Here is a 24,462-nt window from a genome sequence, read left to right on the forward strand (position 1 = left end):
TTTGCTACCATCTGAGCTTTGTATTTCTCCACTTTTCCTTTTGTATTTGTCTTCTTTTTTAACAACCCATTTACTGCCAATGGGGATTCGATTTCCAGCCAACAATCATCACTAGATCCCAAGCCTCTTTTTTGTGCAAAGATGCCATTTCATCAACCTGGCCTCTTTCTAGAGTTTTCCATCATATGAATCCACTACTTCTTCACAGTTCTGGGATCATCATCAGTAACAGACAAAGCAAAAATTTGAATAGAAAGCAATGGACTATACCTTTTTGGTTGCCTTCTTCTCGAACTGATCTTCTCACAGCCGTAGTTTGTGGCTCTTCATCTTCTGATTCCTCCTCTGCTATAGAGTATGATTCTTCCTCCTTTATCTCAAACTCTATCTTCTCAGGTTGCTTTGGTTGGACTTCATGTTTAATAACATCTCTCACCTCTCCAAACACCACATCTTGGCTGTACATAGCCTTCCTTGTTACTGGGTTCTAAAGCTTATAACCCTTTAAACCATCCTTATACCCAATAAAGATGCACTTTTCAGATTTACTATCCAACTTTGTTTTTTTCTCCTTTGGAACATGTACATATGCATCACATCCAAATACCAGGTAACATGCAGTATCCACTGCCTCTGCCCAGAATTCCTGCCCTAACCCGGCACCACTGAGTATGCTTCTTGCCCTTTCCATCAATGTCTTGTTCATTCTTTCTGCAACTCCATTTTGCTGAGGTGTATATGGAGTAGTCTTTTGCCATGCTATACCACACTTCTTGTAGAATTCTTAAAATTCTTTACTACAAAACTCTTCACCATTATCTGTCCTTAGCACCTTTATCTTCTTCTCTGTCTGGTTTTCCACTAGAGCCTTAAATTCTTTAAACGTATCAAAGACTTTAGATTTCTTCTTAAGGAAATATATCCATGTATTCCTTGAGAAGTGATCTATAAATGATACATACTACACAGACTTACCCAGTGATGGCACCTTCACAGGTCCAAACACATCACTGTGCACAAGCTCTAATATATGTTTCACCCTCTTACCACCAGAGGGAAACTCACTCGATTCTGCTTCCCATATACACAATTTTCACAGAAATCAAAATCCAGAGAGCTATTACTCATACCTTCTACCATACCTTTACCATGAAGTATTCGAAGGCCCTTCTCTCCAATATGTCCAAGCCTTTGATGCCAAAGCATGGTCTTTTCTCCAGAGACCACTAGATTTTCTGCTCCACTTTCAGGAACCACGAAACTGTTGCACCCATCAACAACAATGCTACCTTGCAGCTTGTACAGAGTTCTAATCCAAACTCCCCAGATCAATACCATTGCTCCCCGAACCATCTTGTAGGTATCCTTTTTGAACACTGTTTTTACACCTACATCATCCATCTTACTAACATAAATTAGATTTTTGGCTAATGCGGGAATACGTAGAACACCCAAAACTTTTCTAAGCCTTCCACCTTGTAGCTTCAACTTTACTTTTCCACGACCAATGATTCGAGCCTTCTTGTCATGCCCCAAGAAGACATCACCACCATCATGTTTCTCATACTCACAGAACCACTCTCTATGGGGAGTGAAGTGAAAGGACACACCTGAGTCAATCAACCATGCCTCATGATCTACATGTGTACTTGAAGAAGCCAAGTACACATCCCCACCTTCATCTGAGGTGGTTTTTGCCTCTGTAGAAGAAGCCTCAACAGATCCCTTTCCTTTGTCAGGAGCTTTAGATTTACAGTTCCTTTTGAAGTGGCCTTCATTTCCGCATTTCCAGCACACCACCTTTACAGGTTTTCCTGGAGATTTAGATCTCCCTCTAGATTTAGATCTCCCACTCGATGACTTATTTTTGTTTTTGTTCTGGGACCATCCTCGTATAGACAAGGCGTCACCATTTTGGCTCTCCATATTTTTCCGTCTCATCTCCTCCGTCAGCAAGGCTGAGACTATTTCATCAAACTGCAAGGAATTTGCATTGCTACCTATTGCAATAACCAGACTATCCCACGAATTTGGTAGAAAACGAAACAAACTGATGCACTTATCTTCATCTGAAATTTTAATATCAACAGATGCTACTTGACTTACCATAGTATTAAATGCATTCAGATGCTTTATCACCGAGTCTCCATCTTTCATCCTTAGGTTATACAGCTTTTTCCGCAGGAACAGTTTATTCACTAGAGACATACCAATAGTTTATTCACCAGAGACTTAGATTGGTACAATTTACTATAGCTTCCCTTGATACATTCAACAATATTGAATCTAAGACACACAATCATATTGTGCTCTTTGCCTTCCGATCCAACTTCTTCCATTCTTCATCAGACACTCCTGTTGGTTTAGTACCCGGATCTACCACGATCCACTGATCTTTATCCACCAACAAATCCTCCATCTTGAGTTTCCACAACTCAAAACTCTGACCATTAAATTTCTCGATCTCTATCTTTCCATTTCTCACCATCTTCTTTCACCACCAGAATCAATCTCGGATATCTCCCACTGAATAGGGTCTAGCATAGGCCCGAGTGAAACCCCTCAGCAACAAAGGCGTCCCCTTGAAGCCAAATTTGCTCTGATACGAAATGTAGGTTTTAACCCCGTACAGAAATTACCTGCATACGAATTCCACAACACAGAAAATAAATAATGCGAAAGAAAAACACATAAAACACATATACACAGAGATTTTCCCCTGGATCCCAAAACCGAGACTACTAGCTTGATTTTTCATTATGCTCCTTTCAATGTTATAATACATATTTATACATGTGGAAGCATCCAATACCATGGACCAAAAACCATCGTGTCCAATACCATGGACCGAAAACCATCGCGTCCAAAAAACATGTGCAAAAATCATGCACAAAACCATAGGTGGGTCCGCCCAACCTAACATAGGGTCGAGAACAAAAACTTTCCCGGGCGCTGCCCAGACCCCATAAAGTGGGGTTACGGGTGCCCCTCAAACCCCCTGTTAACTACGTGGAAACAATATAACACAACCCAACAAAGTTGATTGGGGCACATGAAGGAATTGCAAGGGCTTAGGAAAAGTAGGTAGAGCTCAATGTAGTGATTCTATAAAGTATTTCAAAGTTATAGAAGCAAGGGTAGATGGGGATATCCATGATGTAGTGGGTTCTCTATTTGGATTTTTAATTGGTTCTCAGGTTTCCTAATGGTTGTGTGTTGGGATACAGTCTCTAGAGCCATGGAACAAATTGGGTTCCCTAGGAGCTATGGTTTGAAATGGTAGTCGTTTGAAACCCTATAACTATATGTGTTATGGTCTTGTTGACAATGCTCGACCTACCAATATTCACGGGATCTCCCTAATATGTGGTCCCAATCAGACCTCACACCATTTGTGATAGGATCCAAATCTAGAATATGGCCTCGTTACGATTTTATTAAATATTTTCCTCAGCTCTAATTGTTAGAAAGAGAGATTAATTCTTATATACCTTGGAAAAAGCAAGTGAGTGTGTTTGGCAAGCATTAAATTGTAGGTGCATCAAGTTTCTTCTACTACACAGGGGAAACAAAGTGAGACTCTAAAAGAGAGGTAATAATACCACCCTAGTAGAGACACACAGAAACATGAAAGATTTGTCTAACATCCAATGGAATAATCCACAAAGATGAAATGGTCATTGCAACCATTACAACACATGCCCAATAAGATAAGTGCTAAAATAACTGAAATAGTTCAACTATTTTTGCACAAGTGAAAACAAACATCAATCATAAACATTCAAAGAACGGTCTTACAAATATTCATAATTGATGCATGAAGAACATGTTGGCTATCGGTCTTTATAGATTAATTAAAAGTTCCCGAACACATGTAGACAACGAACACAACTAGCTCCAATAGTGGAGTTTTGGAGCCACTACTTGCTCCTCAAAAGAGCTAGATTCCTTCTTTGGTGCCTTCTGGGAGGGTCCAATGTGAAAATTACTTTTCTCATACAATGGAGGTGTATATATAACCAAAGGGGTCATTCTTAACCTCCCTTGTGACTCTTTGACTACCCTCAAATTACTATTTTACTTCCTATGATTTTCCGACTTTGCATGAGTCTTCATATTATGTACATGTCCTTTGGACTTCCACTTTTACAATTCATTTCAAATAGGAATTTACATAATCCACAAAAATGATGTGGAACATGATGACTCATGAAATGACATGACATGAAACTAATGCCATCGAATGTATGATGACATGGAAATTTCAAGTTATTTTGTTGCCTCTTATTGGGTGAATTTTGTCCACCTCCAGATGGATTAGAGATAAGGAGTCTTCAATGTTATCAGGTCTTGAGCTGCAGTAAAAAATTGGTGTCCCTTTGCTTTCTCCTGATTTCTTAGCTTGCATATTCAACTAGAAAGGTGTCTTCTATCATGTTTCCCTTCTCCCTCTCCTTCTTCATCATCCTGTCATGGTATGTTAGAGTAATTTCATATGAAATTTACTCGTGACGAGATGACATCAATCTGATAGACTCCTATTCTAAGATGCTTCTTGATGATAGACTAAATGAGCTGAAACTGGGGCATAGGTTGTGGTAGAGGCTTAGTAATTGTGCAATTACATAGCTCAAGTATTCAGTGGTGAAGCTTGAGCCTTAAGACTCTCTAGGCTGGTTGTAAGAAATTTTGGTGAAGTTGTGTAGGCATTACATCTCTTCTCAAAGATAAGCTACCATTATTCATGTTATTTTTTTTAATTGTGCCTCCCTCTTGGATCTAATCAACAACAATTTTCTCACCAATAATTTATATATGATACCTTGCTCATGGGCCACCCTTCCCCTCAGGAGGCCTTGGAATTTAAAAAAATCTTGGATGTATTCGTGGCAACACCAGGAACTAATATAAATAAAAGTAAGGCTCAAATTTTCTTGTTTAACACTCCACCTGTACTTAAACTCCCTATCTCTTGTATTATTATCTTCAAAAGAGCTCCCTTCTATCCAGATAATTAGGAGACCCCCAAGCAACAAATTCCCTTCGAAAATATTTTTGGGAAGAGATCTTACTTAAATTTGAAGCTAAACAATTGAGTTGGACCTTTAGAGCCTTGAATCTACCTAAACGCTTCACTTTCCTTGTTGCTCCTAAAGTTATTCTAAATAAGCTTTGAAACCTTCAATGCTCCTTTATTTGGGGAGGGGCCATGTTGGAGTGGAAATGGGCCTTAGTATCTTGGAACAAGCTATGCCTTCCCAACATGTAGGAGGCTTGGGCCTAATAGAGCCCTCGGTTCTAAGAAAGGCACTGAGTGCTAAAACATAGTGGCGATGGTTAAAAAATCCTGAAATTTTGTGGCTCCGAATGTGGACCAATGAATATGCACAAGGAATCCACTCATCTAAACTAGTCAAAATTTCAAATGACCTACAAGGGTACCATATTTAGGATTCATCTAGCAAAATAAACTTTTGATTCAGGATCACTATTTCTAGGAACTACGAAATGGTATGGTAGCCTTAATATGGGATTATTCTTGGAACCAATGGCGTAAAAATCCCTTCACTTGTCCACTCCCATCAAATTAGAGACAACATAAATCAAATAGGTCTCTTGTTGGTAGCTCATTACTAGGACCATCATCCAACTAACTTGGTTTGGCGCTCTTGGAAGATCTAATCAACTGATTATGAAAGGAATCAAGGAGAAGAGATCTACTTTCTGTTGCCAATTTTGGCTACTAGAAATATAACAATGTAGGTCGAGAATGGTATTCTGCATTAGGGATATGGACTATTAGGAAATTTTAATCTCATGAAGGCTTGTAGAATTTACATGTAACTAGAATAGTCAGAGCCCAATCACATTTGTAAACAACTCTCGAAAATGAAACACTCGATGAAAATTACTTTCTTTCTCTAGTTACTCTTGAAGAACAAGACTTTAACAATGGATAAGGTTCAAAAGCATGGTTTCATGGGTCCTTCCATTTGTCATCTATGCTAGACTCAAGTGGAATATCATAATCGTCTATTTCCTACTTGCTATTTTTCCTCTAATCTTTGGGATTGGCTTGATGCCTCCTTCAAAAGATCAAATATTAATCTGTAAATTATCATGGATATTCCAATGGATAGTTCGTCACAACTCATTTGATAAATATTACATATAAAATACAAAAATTCTACACTATTACAGTTTTATTAAATTTCTAGACATGTAGATTTTACTGTAATTAATGTATGCATGTGACTAGAAATTATGCAGAAAATAGAGAACAAAAATATAAAATCTCACACACACATAAGACACAAGATATGCTATATGAAACCCTTTCTAGGGAAAGCCCATCTAGAAGGCGAGGTTTCTCTGCTCTCTTTCTCTGTCTGGAAATATGGTCGCAGGTACAAAGAAGTAGTGTATGTGGCCCATGGGCTGCTACAATTCACAAACCCTCTCTATGCACTCTACCTCCTATCCCTCTCAGCTATTTTTTCTTAGCAATGGAACAAATGCACTCAAAAGAATGGAATTCCTTTTCCTCCTAGTGTCCTGATTATAACACAACCTAATAGCCTACTAGTGGTTAAGTTTGACTAAATCAACTCTTAACCAAAGTTACAGTACATACTCTTCTAGAGTCTTTTACATCACAATCATGTGGCTAGCCCCTTTTCCATGAACAATGGGGGGTGACGCAACATCCTCTCAAACCATGGTGGTGAAAATAGGAAGGTCAACTTCTGAGTGGTATAATTTTCACATACAAATTCTGATTGACACACTTCTTATGTTGCTAGAAATATCTCTATCTATAGAATAGCATCAAAAGATGTGGCACTAAAGAAATAAGTTTTTACCCCCAAAAAATGTTTCTTGATGCCTCAAAATACTCCTGAAAGGTTATAAAACCTATTTTCCAAATTCGGTCTCATCAATAAAAACAGTCTGATGAACTAATTCCTCCAATTTTTCCACTTCAAATGCATCAATATGGATGACAAGCAATATAATTGTCCCATTCTGATCAAAGTTGGTTCCTAACTATATCATTGTTGCATTGGAAAATCATACAAACTCTCCTTTCAGTAGCCCCATTCTCAATTGAGCTTGGCTCTGAATCACACGCTTCATTACCTGAAATATTTGTAAAGAAATAAATTCTTGAATTTTTTAAAAAGATTCATCTACCCTAGAGGTTCTCTGACCTCTCATCCTCTCCTAGCTTCAAGAGACAATTGCCTCCTCGCACTGGACTTCTAAGGATTGGGAATGCCCTCCTGTTGAGAAAGCTATTATGTGTCAACTTGGGATAAGCCCTCATAAGTCCCTTCAACCCTATACTTTTTCTACCTCCTATTGTGTGATGAGCCCCTTTACTTGGTCTCCCCCTGCTCCAGGATTCCTCAAGATTAATATTGATGGGGCTTCAATAGGAAATCTAGGCCTTGCTAGTTTCAATGGAGTATTCATAAACAACTTAGGGAATATTCTTGATATTTTTGAACGAGATCTCACCTTCACTAATAATAATGAAGAAAAGGTATGGGCACTTGTACATGGTCTAAGCACTCCCTTCAGGAGAAATTACAATCAACTTCTGATAGAAGGGGGTTCACTACTGATCATCGCCATTTGGAGGAAGCTTCAATGTGGTTCATCCATTTTTAAAATCTAAAGTAGTTGGTGCATGGAATATCTCATCTCTAGAGTTGGATCCTTTCCTAAGCACATATATGCTCTGAGGTTGTCTCGTATTCGTTATTCAGGAAATAATATTGTAAATCTCCTAGCCAATTATGCTCTAGACTAAGACAATTCTTCACTTGATGTGAGTTGGTCCCATGAGGTTCCCAATGAGTGGAGATCTTCCTCTCTCTCCATTGCAAACCAGGATCTTTCCCCCACAATGAGTGTATACTTCAGCCATATCTCTTAAGCATGATGAGAATGTGTTGATCAAGTGACCATCTAACCCATGGTATAAGTCCCTCTGTAGGATGGAATGCTTGGATTAATTCTAGTGTGATGGAAGTAATTACCTACTTTGGGATTATGTACATTGTCCATCTCATCACTTACAATCTCATTATGTGGCCTTATCATTATCAAGAGTGGCTCCCATTAAAGTTGTCTTGTGGTGGCATCATATTTTTCTTGTATTCTTCTTTAAATTTGTTTCCAAACATGGTGCATTGCAATCCTACTTTGTCACAAATGTTAGTTATTCTTAACGTCTCCAACATATCGATTCATGGTCACCATTCCCACAATCCTAAGTATGTCCACACACCTAATGGTTGGTCCATACATTGGTCTACAATGAACTTCATAGAATTGAAAATTTTTCTGTTGACATCCTCCCTTGGCTTGGTAATTAACATCCACCAGAGTGTGCATGGTGGATATGATGTCTTAGTGAGCAACCAAGGTGCTCAATGATAGTTCGAATCTCTAGGACAATGTTGTGCCTCATTTCGATCAACAAGAAATTTTAATCTCATCACAGTCTTCTCGTCTCTCCTTTAGAGGGATCCTGTGGCTTCTTCTATGCAATTTGGGTAATGGTTTTACATGGCTAGTTGAAAGTAGCACAATGTTTGAATCCTTTCAACATACTCATTTCCCCTGCACTTTTGTGGAAGTTCTTGGTGGTCATGTTTGTCGAGGAGGCATCGTCATGGCTCGTTGAGCATGCTTTGTCATGGCTCACCTGTCATGGTTACGTTTGCTAGGAAGACTTCACCATGATTCGTTGTGCATTCTCGATCACGGTTATGTTTGTTAGGAAGGCTTCACCATGTTTTGTTGTGCATTCGTTGTTCATTCGTTGTGGCTATCAGGGCTGATGGCTTGATGGCGGTCTAGTGATGGTGCTTCTAAGGAGATCTTAGGATTCATGACATAGTCGATGGCTTCTTCAAGCTTCTGGAAACTCCAATTTTATGTTTTAATAGTCAATGTTTAGTGAATTTTTGTTTTGTGTGGGCTGTAATTGCTCTGGAATAAAAGCTTTTATATTTTTCTTTCATGTATCTCCATGTTCATTGGAGTCGTTTTTGCTTTATGACTATGAATATGTTGAAACTAGACACATATAATCTCTAGACACTCAATATGTGTTACTTGGTTGGTTTCTTGACACGTAGACCAGTAGCACAGAGAAAAATGGCATGTAAAAACTCCTCTTCCCAAATAGAATAACCAACCTTACGAAAAAGAAAAAGCATTATAATTCCACAAAAAGAAAAATAACTTAGAGGAAGTGACTTATACAAATATCTTGGAATTAATCTTCATTACAAGCATAATTGAAAATATAGCATTAGAAAAGGGATAAATGAAAGGTTAAAAAGTTATTATAATCTTGATAAGTGTGAAGCTTGGAATTGGAGTTCATATTTAGAAAATAGTGGAGAATGATACAACAAATCTAGTAGCACTTTATACCATAAAATATTTAAACTAAAGACACTACATGTTACTCTATCCTCTTCCCTTGGTAGCATAGCAATGAGTAGATAATTAATATATAAGAACAAAATAAATTAATAAAAAAACTCCACCTATACCAAGGCTATGCTAAAGCTTAAAAATATCATTTTGTTTTAACCAATGTAAACTTGAAAATTAATATTATTAAAATAAAAATAAAAAACACCTAAATCAAGATAAATATAAATAATTTGTCACCTCAATAAAAAAAATACTCTTTTTTAAATTATTCTAATTACTTTATTTAAAAACTTACTTTATTTTAAACTATGAGTAGTTTTATTTTTTTTAATTGCTATACCAATTTTAGCTAACCTTTTACTTAATCATAATAATTTAAACATATTTATCTAAAAATTTCAACCCATAAAAATAAAATTTTAAAATAAATAAAATAATATTGTGTTAATTAAATAAAATGATATTAGCTAACCTTTTAATTAATCATAATAATTTAAACATATTTATCTAAAAATTTCAACCCATAAAAATAAATTTTAAAATAAATAAAATAATATTGTGTTAATTAAATAAAATGATATTTACTTTTAATGGATACTAATAACCATGATCTTCATTTGATATAAATGGATACACTATATTTTATGCTGGTTGACCCATGCTTATCTGCATCTATCAACTTATTGCAATTGTTCGACTAAATATGCTCTTTACAAATTATAAACGTAGGAGATTAAATTGACGAGTTGTCACCCTCCATCGCAGCCACTATTAGCGGACAGTCGTAATTTCCCGATTGCATATGGCCAGGAATATGGTTTCCAGTAGAGGCAGACGGGCACCTGCTTAATAGAAACAGAGAAGATTAGCATGGCCCCTGCGCAAGGATGACACCCACAAATCGAGAAATGGTCCAAATTTTTTTGGATCCATTTGACTTCAGGTTTTTGTAGGTATACTGAACTTAATATAAACTATGATATTTTTTCTCTCTGAAAAAAAAAAGTATCCCAAAAGTTCTGAGTTCACTAGAAGCCAGAAATAGCACTTTAACCCTAATACAGGGTTCTAGTTTTTCGGAACAACTTTCTTATATAAACCAACAGTGCAAAATACGGTTCAAAACTAGCATATAATTCGGAGGAAAACCAGACCATTCGGATGAGGTACGCTAAATGGCACCGGTGCATTTTTTGGAATCTGAGATTGTTCGTTTTCATATTAATGTTCTAAAATCGAATATCAATTACGAAAACAAAAGCAAAATAGCTACATAAAAGAATGACGAATAATAGCAAAGGTTAGAACATTGAAAGACCCCAAGATACTCAGAAAATGATTAGCTAAAATCAGAACAAATTTACTGCATCTGGTGTTAGCCTTAAATAATCATGTTTTAGAAAATACTCAACAGGGATTGGTCAATCGTAAATAGAACTCCTAAAGAAGTATATCAGAACAGAACAGAATTGTAGACAGATTACGCCATGTGTGAGTGAGGAGGAGGTAAGAAATCTGAAAGCAAAAGTGAATTGAAAGAATTACCCAATATGTAGAGTCGGTTCGCAATGCCTTGACAGGACGTGAGTGTTATAGTTTCCAGCAGTAGAGTGCCACGAGGCGCCGGATATTGGTATAGGATACCGATCACATGGATATTTTCCTCCCAGTTCCGACAACTGAAGCTGTTGTTTTCCACATAGCCATGGTATGGCGTAGGAACCACATTTCATCAGTTGAAGTCTTTGCAAACAAACTATTCCATGATTCATATCTTTGAAAGAACAATGACAATATCGAGGGCCTCCATTTTCCACCTACCTTCTTATGGAGCGACTTGTTTGCTCCCTCCAGTTGCTGCTCCTGCAGGAAATGTCATTCCCCGAACATTCAGAAACTACAAAGCTTCATATAACTAACCAACGACTTCATATTAAATAATCAAACAAGAACTAAAGAAATAGAAATATATAGATTCTCAGTGTTTAATGCTATTTTAAATTTTTTATTTGAAAATGGATCAGAAATAAAGAAATGAAAATATTATGCAAAATTTTTAAAATATTTTAAACAGGTGGAAATATATTTCAGATCTGATGATATAAGAGGCCTGTGGTTATTAAATTTTAAAAATATTTTAAACGGGTGGAAATATATTTCACATGTGATGATATAAGAGGCCTGTGGTTATTTTTCTCTGCAGTCATTTTCGGCTCGTTTCTCGCTAGGGTGGGCCACTTTCTACACATAGCACAGGCTTTTTCGGACTCATCTTGTCGTGAAGGACGAGCGGCTAGACAGCTCTGAGTCTCTCACCATCCACTATGAAGGTCATCAGATTTGGGCCTTGCCTAGATCGTCTGCTGGTACTTTTGACCCACCTCTGTGTCTTGTGTGCTATTGAGATTTTTATGTGGGTTGGGATAGTGTTGGAGAATTTAATTCCAATCACCAGTTAAGTGTTAAAATTGTCTATCTAATTGTCTTAGTTCAGTTTCCGTTAGTCCAGTTTACTTCAGTTTATTGTTGATGTCCTCATTGTAATTTTATTTAACTGATTAGTAATGTTGAAAACATCAATCTTTCGCTTCAGAGTTTTCAAATTTTATCATGGTATCAGAGTACTAGGTCACATAAAACTCCAGAAAGAGCATCACAAAAAAACAAAAACAAAGGTCGTGAGAGATGGAAGAGAAAATACAAAATCAAATTCAATTCCGTACCGGTAAAAAATAAATACATCAATTACGCATCTGTCCAGAAAGATCACTGCTTCAGTTTTGCATCTCAACCCAAAAAAACTCGGCATATCTCCGCACCCTATGCGATGAGGAGTGCGCAAAACTGCGCAAACGAGGATTCGGCATTTTAATCATCGCAAAACTGCGTAAACAAGGATTCGGCATTTTAAAAAAGGCAGAGGAATTTTCAAAGGTGTCGTAAGTCGTTTTTGTTGAAGAATCAAAGAAAGTCATTTATATGAAAAGTCAAATGAACTAAAATCCCTCCACCTCCACGATAATTCATGAAAATTGTTTCAATGGTTCATTCGTGGTGTTTCAAATGGTCATTCGAAATCTGTTTCAAAGGTTTATTCGTGGAAAGGATTTATTTAAAGGATATTTTAAAAGGCTTTGTGAATATTTGGATGCATTATTTTTTTAATGCGAAGTGGGATTGGTATAATACACAAAGGAATAGGGGTTTCGTATTGTATCAACAGATCATTAAAATTCCCTTCTAAATTTCAAAGAGGGCTTTGAGAGTGGTGATTTTTAAATGGACTTACAGTTTTTTTTTAAGTGGACACTGTAATATTAAAAGAAGCGTTATTCAAATTAAAGTGAGTATTTTCATATTTAAAAAAAACGGGTGTGTTAAAGTATTTTTTGGAAGTATTGCTTTTGTGAGTAATTTAGATAAAGATTATATTCAAGATGAATCAATTTGAGATTCTTGAACTACCATTGCTACATGTAGACACAATGAATGAGAGCCAAAGAAATAGATATAGTTGACTGTCTAATTTGTTTGAAGATGTGGCCGTAAAGATGTTTTTATTGCATGCAATCACTATGTCTATAAGATGATTGCCTTGTTGAGGTGAATTCATCCAACACAAAAAAAATGGGAAAATCTAAGAGGCTAAGAAAGTCAAAATAGCAACAAGAGATGTTTGAATTTTTGTTTTTGATGATGAGAAACAACAACTAGAATGAATGAATCAAAGAAAACCAAACAGGCATGGGATATCCTTAAGAGGAGTTTTCGTGTAAGAGGTAGTAATCAAGTTGAAGATAAAAAGTTTGTTGAATCCCACTGTGGTAAGCCGCAAGTGGACGATGATTCTGATAAAAAAGAAGAGAAGGAGCACATTGATGCTCGTGAATCCCACTGTGCACAACCCCAAGTGGATGAAAATTTTGTGATTCCAACAACGAAACTTGTTGATTACAACTTGGTGATTCCAACAAAAAAGCTTGTTGATGACAATTTGGTGAATCCAACAACAGAGCTTGTTGATGACAATTTGGTGAATCCAGCGTCAGAGCTTGTTGATGATAGTGAAGTTGCCATTGGAGTAGCCATTGTTATGGTTAATCTAGCAATTGAATTTGCTGATATTAAATTTGATGAGGAGTTGTTACCTCATGATGTATGGTTGCAAATGATGCAACAAAAACATTATATTGACATGATTCTATTTGCGGAGATAATCCCAGTCAAATCTAAAAACCAAGTGGAAGAGACAAAGACAAAGAGAGACAGAGATATAGGCAAAGGAAAAGAAGGAAGCCCACAAAGAGAAAACAGAGACAAAGGAAGAGGGAGAGAGGGAAGCAAAATAAGAGAAAGCTCTCATTACAGATCATAACGTCCACAACAAATGTGGTTTTGTAGATGCTTTTACACTTGCCATTGATTTCTAATGTTCAGGTAAAATAGCCAATTATAAAAAAGAGTTAAAGTTCCTTGAAGCATGGATTACAACACCATGCCTTGATGAAGTCTGCATAGAAGTTGCAGAAATGAATGTTGAGGACAACATCGATGGTGAACAAATTAATGAATTTTCAAGTATTGCAGTCTTGAAGAAATATATTTTTGTTATAAATTCATATAGCAACAAATTTATAATGAAGATTGCAGAAGAAAAGATGGCATGTGGTGACAACCCACATACAAGGCAACTTTTGAAGAAGTTTTGGACATGCTTCGACAACCTGTAACAATGGAAAACCTCCACCAACAAATGAAGAAAGTAATCTTTGAAGGAATACAACAAGAAGAAAAAACTGAAACAATTTAGAGGCTACATGATCTAGAAGAAGAGAAGAAGAAAAGTAAATCTAGTTGAAGTCAATTTTTTTCAATTGTAAGCCTAGTTGAGGGATAGACTAGCAAACATCTTGATTAAATTTTTATGTGGTTGTAATTAAGGGCGAGTGTTGGAGAATCTAATTCCAACCACATGCTATGTGTCAAAACCATCCATCCAAGTGTCCTAGTTCACTTTCAGTTAGTCCAGTTTCATTCTGCCCCACTATAGTAATTTATTGTTGATGTTCCCAATGTAACTTATTTTGCTAATTCGTAATATTGAGAAGAGAAATTCTCTACTCGACCTTTTCTCTTAGTTTTTTGTTAGAGAGGGTAACAAGTATGCAATTAGGCTTTATCCTGGTGACGCGAAGGATGAATGGGTAAATAAGGAAACAAATATAACATTAAATCATATATGAGTTTGGTATAAACAAAAATCTTATATTTATAGCAATGGGATCACAATAAAATATAACCATAACAAAGTTCAAGAGATAAGGACTCTTACTTAGTGCCAACTAAATTTTACATTGGAAATCCACATATTTTAAAATATATCCTTGACACTCTAACAATCTATAATATTCATTTCTCTATTATCTCTAACATTTCACCTTAATGGAGAAATGAATTATTTACCATACCTAACTTGATTTCATTTATAGTATATGATCCTCTTGATTAGCAATGTCTATACCTGGTTTAACCTAGCATTTTCATCATAGTTTTATGATGTTTATGTCCATATAAAGGAAGAACCATCCACTAGATTGCATGGGTACGTAGTTGTTGCAACTGTCAAACTACTAGGATGTCCTTCATGTACATGATTCATTCAACCTGCATACTTGTACTTGTGCCTATAACCCCCCTACATCACCACCGCCATCATCATATTGGGTTTTATCACATTACTTGTAACCATGCTCTAATTTTTTTCATCTTACCCTCAACCATGCTTTAGGTTTTCTTGGCCAACCCTTAACCATGGTACAAGAATCCCTCTACACTTCCCTCTCCTAACTGGTTTCTAGATTACCACAAACCTACACTACAAAGTGGTATTAAGATTACCACGGATTTCACATGGGTATACATGCCTTATTAGGCTTACATCACAACTAACTTAGGTACATACACATTCGATTCATGGAGATACCAAGTAAATATTTTTCAAGGACCTTTAAACTTTCTTACAAACACATGTGACTCACATTACAATACAATATTTGAGTCTATACCACAACACTCAAACTTTTAACATCAATTTGTCCTCCATCCAATTTCAACAACTACTCCATCCAATATCCTTTACTACCATACTGCCTCCAAAACACTATCTCTAGTACAATCACCTGCTTCACTTGGGATTTCTTCATAATAAAAAAATGCATTTTCCCTCTTGTACATGCATACTATTGATTATTGATGTTAACATAAAAAGAGATTCATATACTGAGATACATATGTTCTAACTATTCTACTCACCATTTTTCGAGGAATCCTCTTCACCTACATGGTTCATCAACGTGTTAAATTTTCTATAATTTTGTCCCTCACATTCTCTAGCTTTTGGGTCTCACTTGCTTAAAGTAGTGGAATTCTCCAAAAACCTCCATATCGACTCTTGCTTCCTTTAATTTTACTTTCATCACCCTTATTCCAAAATCTAACAAGCCATCTTCCTTTGAAAAATTTAGGTCAACTCTCTACAACTCCATCTACAAAGTCATAGATAAAATCATTTTTGGTTACCTCAAGGACATTCTCTTTGACCACATCTCCCTAGAACAGTTTGGAGTCCTAAGGGGAATACAAGTCGATGATGTAATTAGACTTGTCCAATGAAGGACCATAATCCATTCATTCAAAGAATAAAATATAAGTTACATATAAGGCTTATATCCCATAGGAATTCATTTAAGGGATCTAGTTATACATCCAATTACTTCAAATACATATGCGATTATGTCACCATTTCATGTCCTTGATTATGAATTGTATTATATTAGCGTCTTTTGCTCTAATAATCAGTAGGAATGGCATTCCTTTTTTCGATGTTGAAAGGGGTAATATATGGATTTTGTTTCTCTCTTCTCCTTCTCCTTGTTGTGGTATAAGGGCTCAGTACATTGATCAAAAACACTTTGGATAAAGAAAACCTAAAAGGAATCTCTATTAGAAAACCCTATCTCATATCTCACATATAGTTTATTGATGAAATCCTAGTTTTCTATGAAGGAGACTTAAAATACATTGAACATTTGGAGGCACTTCTGAATATTTTCTACAAATCTTCGAGAATGTGGATAAACAAATCTAGATCCTCCATTTATGTATAGCTTGGAAAAACATACTCTTCCACCTGTTTTTACATTATTTGCTTATGATAAGTTAGTATATTAGTCAACAATAATTTTAAAATGTTAAGTTAGGATATGGATGAAAAATAAAGAAAAGTTAAAATGTTAGGCCAATTCAATGTTTTAGAGGAATCCATATCAATAAAATGTTAGGTGTTAGCTGCTATAAACAAAGAAAGTGTTAGTGTCAGCCTTTGTAGCCTTCCTCCAGTGATCAAATATGCTCTTACAAAGTGATTTTAAGGTGTCAAGGTCAAATTTTGTCATTTCAAAGAGTCTTCAAGCAAAATTTGGTCACTAGGCATTAGGTCTAGGGTTTGTTTTCACTCTTTTCAAAGTTGTCCAAATGGCAGTCCATGTCATCATTCAGCTGAGTGTATCATCATTCAGAGGGTTGTCATCATCATGTCAAGTTCCATTGGGTCATTTTACACCTTGTTCATGCTTCAGTTGCGCCTAGGCAAGGTTCATTTCCCTCTCCTAGGGTTTTGAAGGCAATTTCTCTTGAATGGTCAAATCATTAGCAAAACTTGCATCCTGATGTTCATACACCTTCCCCTATCCTTAATGTACCTTATTAAACACTTCCCATCACTGAGATCCCCCAAATTCTTCATTTTCGCACAAACCCTAGTTTCTTGCTACAACCTGGCAATTTTCTAGGTTGGGCCTGTGTTTTGCCCTTTTGGACCCCTTCCCCTCACTCGATCTTTGAGATTCCACTTTCCCCTGCTTCCTAACATCCCTCCCTACTTCCAAAAATTTCCCCAAGAATTTAGAAGCCCCTTATCCCCTTCATTTCGCTTCATTTCGACAAAATCCCTTGTTTCACACATCGGGATAGGTTTCACTCAAATGATGTTTCTGAGCAATAAAAGATGAATTTGGGAAAACTGAGAGAGGTTTTTGTCCAAAATAGGCCAAGGAAAAAAAAACCTCCTTCACTTTTTACACAGGTATAATGGTTTTGGAGAAATGTCAAAAATACAATCGCCTCGAGAGAATTGATGCACCTCTGAAGTGACCTTGGGAAAATCAATTTTTCTCCTAGATTGGTTGGCCAAATAACTTTCTTGATGAGTCAAAGGATAACTAGACAAAAAGATCTTTCCAATGAGCTATCATGAGCTCAATTTGGAGTTGAGGAAGGCATTCAAAAGTTGACTGCAACAGCACTCTGCCTTGAGGCAGCCTCATTTGGCACATTTTGACCAGTCTTGGGAGATTTGATTTTTGACAAGGAAAATGAACTCCAAATTGAAAAATTCCAATTGGGTTGGAAATTAGACTCAAATACCTTTCCAACGAGCTATCACACGCCTAATTTGGACACCGGGAAGGCCTCCAAAAGCCTCCTGCAAAAGTGCACTGCGCATAGAAAGTGTGCGCTGCGCATTGGGCAGTTTGGGCCAGTGTAAATTTACATAGGCGCTGCGCATAGGAGTGTGCGCTGCGCACTGGGTTTGCGCGCTGCGCATTGAATATCAGCAACACAGAAATTTGGTATATGCACCCGGAACACAACCAAATTCATTCCAAGCTTGCAAATAGGTATGTTATTGCTGCCTAGTAATGTTAGGGTGTTTGATATATGTTTCAAAGATGGGATTTGATGTATTGGGTTTTGGGAAAATGAAACCCTAGGTTCATAACAAAGGCATCCCTTGAGTTGTTTTAAAAATATGTGGGTGGTTTAGTAAGATGTCCCTCATCCTCCATTGATGAAAAAACCAGCTCCTTGCTCATTTGTGCACCCTAGTCAAACATTCCAAAGAGCACACATTGTATTTTGCTCATTTGTCAAAAGGTGACTGTTTTGTGTCAAATCATTGAAAACAGAGCATTATTATTATGGCATGGTTTGTTTGATGCTGTGGTAAACATACTAAAGTTTTGAGTATACATTGAAATTGACTCCGCCACACTTATATCACTCTATATATCATAGACATCTTGACACCAAAGCCATGTCAGACACAGATTCAGTTTATGAGCAGGAGGTAGAAACTGACCGGGAGACTTGGCTCGAGAGGGTCAACATTCACTTAGAGAAGTTGTTGGCAAAGGCTAATAGAGATAAAGATATGCTCCGACACATGAAACATCATTATTGGGCTCGCATGCATGTCAACAAAGCAAAAGTGAAGATTTTGAAAAAGAGGTTGAGCCAAGCACTAAAACGGCGGAAGAGGTCGGATCCACTTCGAGTTTTGGCCGAAGCATCGTTGGCTGAGCATAACACATGATAGAGGGTCTTCACTCTGAATTTGAGCGAATTCGGAGAAAATTTTGTCATTTTGAAAATTTTGGTCCCCAAAAACAGGTTTTTTGGTTGTACGCGCAGCGCGCATGCGCGCTCGCTTTTGATTGGGACACTTGCTGGAGGAAAACTTTATATTTTTGGATTTTTTATAGAAATTTACGCATGCTCAGATATTGCCGAAGCATTTCATCAAGTTCTGGATGGTCAAAAGGCACAAAAACACCATGAAAACCACCTTGCTGCCACCTTTTGCAACAGAAGGAAGTACCTCTGGGAGAATACAATTTTTAGGGGGAAAATGAGATCAAAATTGAAAAATTCGACTTGGTTTGGAAAGTAGACATCCAGGGCTTTCCAACGAGCTATCGTGAGCTCAATTTGGATGCCGGGAAGTGCCTCAAAATCAGCTAGAAAAGTGCGATGCGCATAGAGGAATTTGGCCAGTTTTTCACCTTCAGCTCAGAATTTCGGCCAGTAATTGTCAGTTTCACCTCTTGATGAAATTTTTGGTTTACTTTGATGTAATTTGATGTATCTAATGTAATTTTGGCACTATATTACTTGTTCTAGAAGATTCATTCACCAAAGAAGTGAAAATTTAATGAATGAATCAGTTTCCTAACATATAGGGGTTAGTTGTTTGACTACCTAGTTTTCAGTTCCTTGTTTAGAATTGGTTGAAGCAACTCCTAGAAGGAGGAGCTCGACCCCTAGAGGGTAGGGAATGAGGTTAGCTTGGTCTATATATGTAAATTTTCATTCAGTAGCACAGGTTGGACTCTTGGGAAGATTTTGGCACACTATTGTACATATTTTTCATATTTTGGCTAAGGAAAGATCAGAGATTTTGCAGAACCTGTTGGGATCCTTGTGGCTTTTAGTTCTTGATGGTGTTATCTCTTAGTTTATTGTAAGTTTGTTCATGTTTAATGTATGCCATTCCTTTTTATGCTTCTGAAACTAAATGAATGAGTAAATGAGGTTGAATCCATTGTTTACAATGCTCTTCCTTTAAATTTATTTAGTTTTACATGTTTTCGCCAGTTTGGAGAGGATCCATGTTCTCCTTTGCCCTCTTCAGCTCCTTGACATTCTGATCCATCCACACACCTGATCAAAGACATCAAGACTATTGCCTACCTCGCCCCAACTCGAATTCTGCAAAGATCTGACCTCAATCCCCGCACCCAAAATTGGTTTTCCCATTTCTCCAACAAAAAAAAAAAAAACTTAAAAATCTAAATCAAACTTTCCTATCTCTTTACTAGCCTAAAATCTGTATTCCTTATCAGTCATCTCAGCCCCTTTGAAAACTTGTTTGTCGAGATAGACCCGGAGAGAGCCCTCTCCTGTCCTCGTAGGGCTAGCTACGAGGCTGAGCGTGGTTTGATGTGGCCTCGATTTTTGCCTTCCTTAGCCTGAGGCAGATTCGAGTGCTAACAGAAAGTAAGAGAGAAATAAAATGTTAGGGAAGAAAAAAGAAAAGAGTGGCTTCATTTCATATTTTTATAAATGCACATGTAGCTAGTCAAAAAGCACCACATTGGTAAATGTCAAATGTTAACTTCATGTGCAGAAGAAAAGGAAAAGGAGTAAAGGTTTTGCTCTAAGGTTTTATGCTTCAATTAGTTTTGGTATTAATCCATATTCCTAAGTTTTAAATCCCAAAATCACCCCTCCGCTCATATTACCCTCCACCCACTTATTCCTAAGTTTTAACACCCCTCTCATACATCGCAAATATTCCCAACTATGGTAAATAATTCCCGTCGGCCCCATTGGGTGTCCTATCACATCACGATAACTTTCTGCCACCTCTCACTCCATCTTCACCCATCTCCTAAGATCTGACGTCTTTCATAGCATTTTGGCCCGCCCTCAACATCCAAAATTTACCGTCGGGGGGTGGATCCGAAATGGGTAGTATTTCAAATCGCACCTGCCCCTATGTGTCAACATCATAGCTTTTCGGACCCCCTCGAGCGAAACTACTAACCACTACCCTTCCTATCTGAAAATTTGTTTCCCTCACTCCCGATACTTCTCTCCTACCCGTTGCACTCCTTCCATTCACCTTTCGCCACATTATTTTCCCGTTAACCCCACCAATTTCATTTGATCCCTCCAGAATTAAGTCGTTAAGCAATCAATTGGTTTAATCATTAAGAACCACACTGTTATATAAACTTCCCTTTCATTCATTAATTGGTTACTGAATTCATGCACTATTACTCTTATTGCTTTGTTACTCGTTTGCTAGACTAAACTTCGAGATTTTCACCCACCAGTGACACTGTCTGCTAAATTGTTTTCAGCATATTGCCCCTATTCTTGCCCCCAAAACCTAGCTCCTCTCTGTGTATTGAAGCTTCAAATCCAATTTTCCCTCTTGTCCTTAGCTTTATTCGAAGATGCCTCCAAAGGAGAAAGGACCAAAAGAACCTGCAAATCCCCTAATCTATCCTCCCATTGATTTTCACCACATCCCTTTTGCTGACATAAACCTTCAAAATCCATGAAACTCTTTGTGAATTTGACCTCTTTGAGATGTATTACTGGCTCGAGGACAAATACATTGACAAATCCAATGACATTCAGTTGTGGGAGTCCAATTTACCCGAATATGTTTTTCCTCATACCCACATCACCCCAGAGTTTGTTAGGAAGTCTCAAGCATCTTATTTGCCAAGCCAAAGGGCCATCATTACCCCTATTGGAGAAATTCTATTTACCATCACTCCTCAAGCCATAGGCCAGATGATGCAAGCCCCCACAGTAGAGAATGCCACCCCCTTTTCCTATGAAGCACTTGTTGAACTGTACTAGAAATTAGACTTTGTTAAAAGGGCCAAAACCATGGAATGTTTCTTGACAGAAGATGCCTCATTGCCAAAGAAAAATCCTCCCTATCCCTTGCCCATTTTCGTTGAGAGAGCTAAGTAGATTATCACAGTGGTCTCCTACCTCCTTGGCTACTACTCTGATCAATGGGTAGATGAGGCCATCATAGGATTTCTATCCATTTTCTCTGGTGATTCTAAGCCTCGCTTCATGTTTAACTTTAGCCAATTTCTTGGAGATTCAATTCATCAACAAATTATCAAATTCCCAACTGAGGAGGTGTTCAAGTATTCTTATTTGTTAGTTTATATGTTCTTATACTTTTAGGGAGACATCATCAACCTTTCTTTACAAAAGCTGGATGAAAAAGGAAGCCAATAGTCAGTCATATTCTGGACTACTCTAGTCATGAAGGAACAAAAGGAACACACATATAAATAGTTCATAGAGATGTTTTGCATCCAACAATTAGTCTCCTAAGCAATAGAATAGAACCAAAGATCAGTGGGGAAATTAGAAAGGTGCTGTAGCTATCAAACCAAGTTCAGATAGGGGATTGGTACCTCTACCATAACTATATAGAATTGAGAATCTTTGGGTGTGAGCTTGCACCTTACAAGCTTCCTAAATTCCTCCCAATGGGGATTTTTTCTATAGAGTACATAAGGCAGATGTTCAATATGCACTAGATCCACTTCGTAGCTGCCAAGAAGAAGTCCCAGTTCAAAATTAAAGCATAGATTGGGCCTTTCACTTGCAACAGTAGAGTAGTAGGGGAAGAAGCAAATAAGCTATTAAAGTAAATGTCATTCAGCCTTAGCTTCACCTAGTCATACGATCCATTAGGGATCATTTCTAAATGAAGAGTAGAAAAAAGATCTACTCCTTATTTTCACACTGCCAGACCAGAGATAGAGAAGTACAAAAACCAATAAGAATGGGTTGAGGATACCCTACAAGAGGCAAAGCTGTAGCTGGTATCATCCTCTACAATACAAACTCCTACCATGTAGAAGAAAACAACTAAGAGAACTAGATAAGAAGAGTCCCCTTTAGGGACTCAAATTTTCAATGAAGGATTCAAGATTATGTATAGGAAGAAGGCCAAGCTTAGTTCCAAACTAAGCCTTAGCAAGGACTCAGAGCAGGAGAACTTTATCAGCATTAATGAGCCACTTGTTTCCTCATTAGTGGGCAATCAGACCACACTGTCTCCCATTACCTCCACGACTTCACAAGTGTAACACCCCTCCCTTGTGTGAATAATTATTGTAAACCTAAGCTATGTTAAATCTAGGTGTGATATCCTCCCTTGTGTCTTAAATGTTTGTAAGCCTAAGATCAGGAAAGATAGGTTTGATACCCTCCGTTGTGGGTTAGACTATTCTAAACCCAAGCTGAGGAAAGCTAGGTGATATATAATATGAAAAGAAAATGTGTTATTAAATAAATTAATAAAATAAATCACTTGGAGGGTGGAGCACCAAGACAGAGGAGATGCTTGCCAAATCCCATGAGGAATGGGATAGAAATGAATCTTTCATGATAAAGCTTTTAGATTTGATTCTAGATAAGCTTGGATGGGTTGGTTATCCATCGGATGGATGGGAGATAAAGATCCATCGGACATAAAAGCTTTGCGGGAGATAAAGGCAAGCTTTTATGTGGAAAAGCATCATGGTAGATAAAGACGAGCTCTTCTGGAAAAGACCTAGGCAAATGGAAAAATCCATAAAGTGAGACACCGCTAATGGTAACTAAATCATGAAAGAGGGTATTAAATACCCAGTGCATCGATCAATTAAAGATAGTTGATCCTTGGCAAGATCTTCGGCTCAAGGGGAATCAAAGTTGATTCATGGCTGGGTGGTGGTCCTTTTCCCTCCAAGTGAGGTTTATTTGGTGTCAGATGCGTGGAATGCATGTATGATGATTCTTACTCTCTCTCTCTCTATTATCATTCCAGTTGTTTATGAGAAGAGTTCTTAAATTTCTTCTCCATGAGAATGCTTGATGAATAGTATATGCTTATGTATTAACAAATTTAATGATGTTTCCCTCTAATATGATGAGATTCACTTGTATGGTATGTGTTTTCTTACTTGTTATGAGATTAAAATCATTTAGCAAAGATATAAGGATGGTTAAATTTATCTCTACTATGGGAATGATGGATTTCTTATGCATGTTGCATTCTAGTGTGAAGTTAACTGTAGAAGCATGTTCAATGGATAACAGTTCTAGGACCCATTCATGGTAGAATTTGCATGTGACAAATATTCATAAATAGATTACTGATGTTAATGTTTTCTTATGTAATGACTGCAGCTATTATGGGCTTGAGGTGCATGTCAATATTCCTTTGACCATACTTAAGGAGTTGGAAAATGATAACTATAGTGTGTGATGTTAATGATTTCCGTAATGTCTCCTTGAAGTCATTATTATGAAATGGTCATATAATAGTGTTAAGATAGTTGTTACATTTAACATCAAGTGGTAACTCTAGTGCATGTGGGACACTTAGGGGATCATGTTTCTAATTGCATAAGTAGAGGAATTGCTTCTGATAAGGGTAGTTTAATTAGTTAGTTATGCATGTTGAACCAAGGGTTGGTCAGATCACCTTGATGATGCTTAATTATATTAATGATGCATGGTCAATTCCAGCCATAGTAAACGTAAGATAATACTCCATTAATGCCAGTGTGG

At 37.1% G+C, this 24,462-nt stretch overlaps 1 non-coding gene across 1 annotated transcript; it reads left to right on the forward strand.

The window, feature by feature from the left end:
• The first annotated feature begins 10,277 nt into the window (after nt 1-10,277).
• Nucleotides 10,278-10,382, forward strand: LOC149261673 (U6 spliceosomal RNA). Its single transcript, XR_016261260.1, has one exon. It is a non-coding gene; the product is annotated as a U6 spliceosomal RNA (small nuclear RNA).
• Nucleotides 10,383-24,462: the final 14,080 nt, after the last annotated feature.

This window comes from Pinus tabuliformis, chromosome 6 (genome assembly GCF_031772625.1).
Source record: "Pinus tabuliformis cultivar Carrire ecotype Pingquan chromosome 6, CPIR1, whole genome shotgun sequence".
Classification (NCBI taxonomy): Eukaryota; Viridiplantae; Streptophyta; class Pinopsida; order Pinales; family Pinaceae; genus Pinus; species Pinus tabuliformis.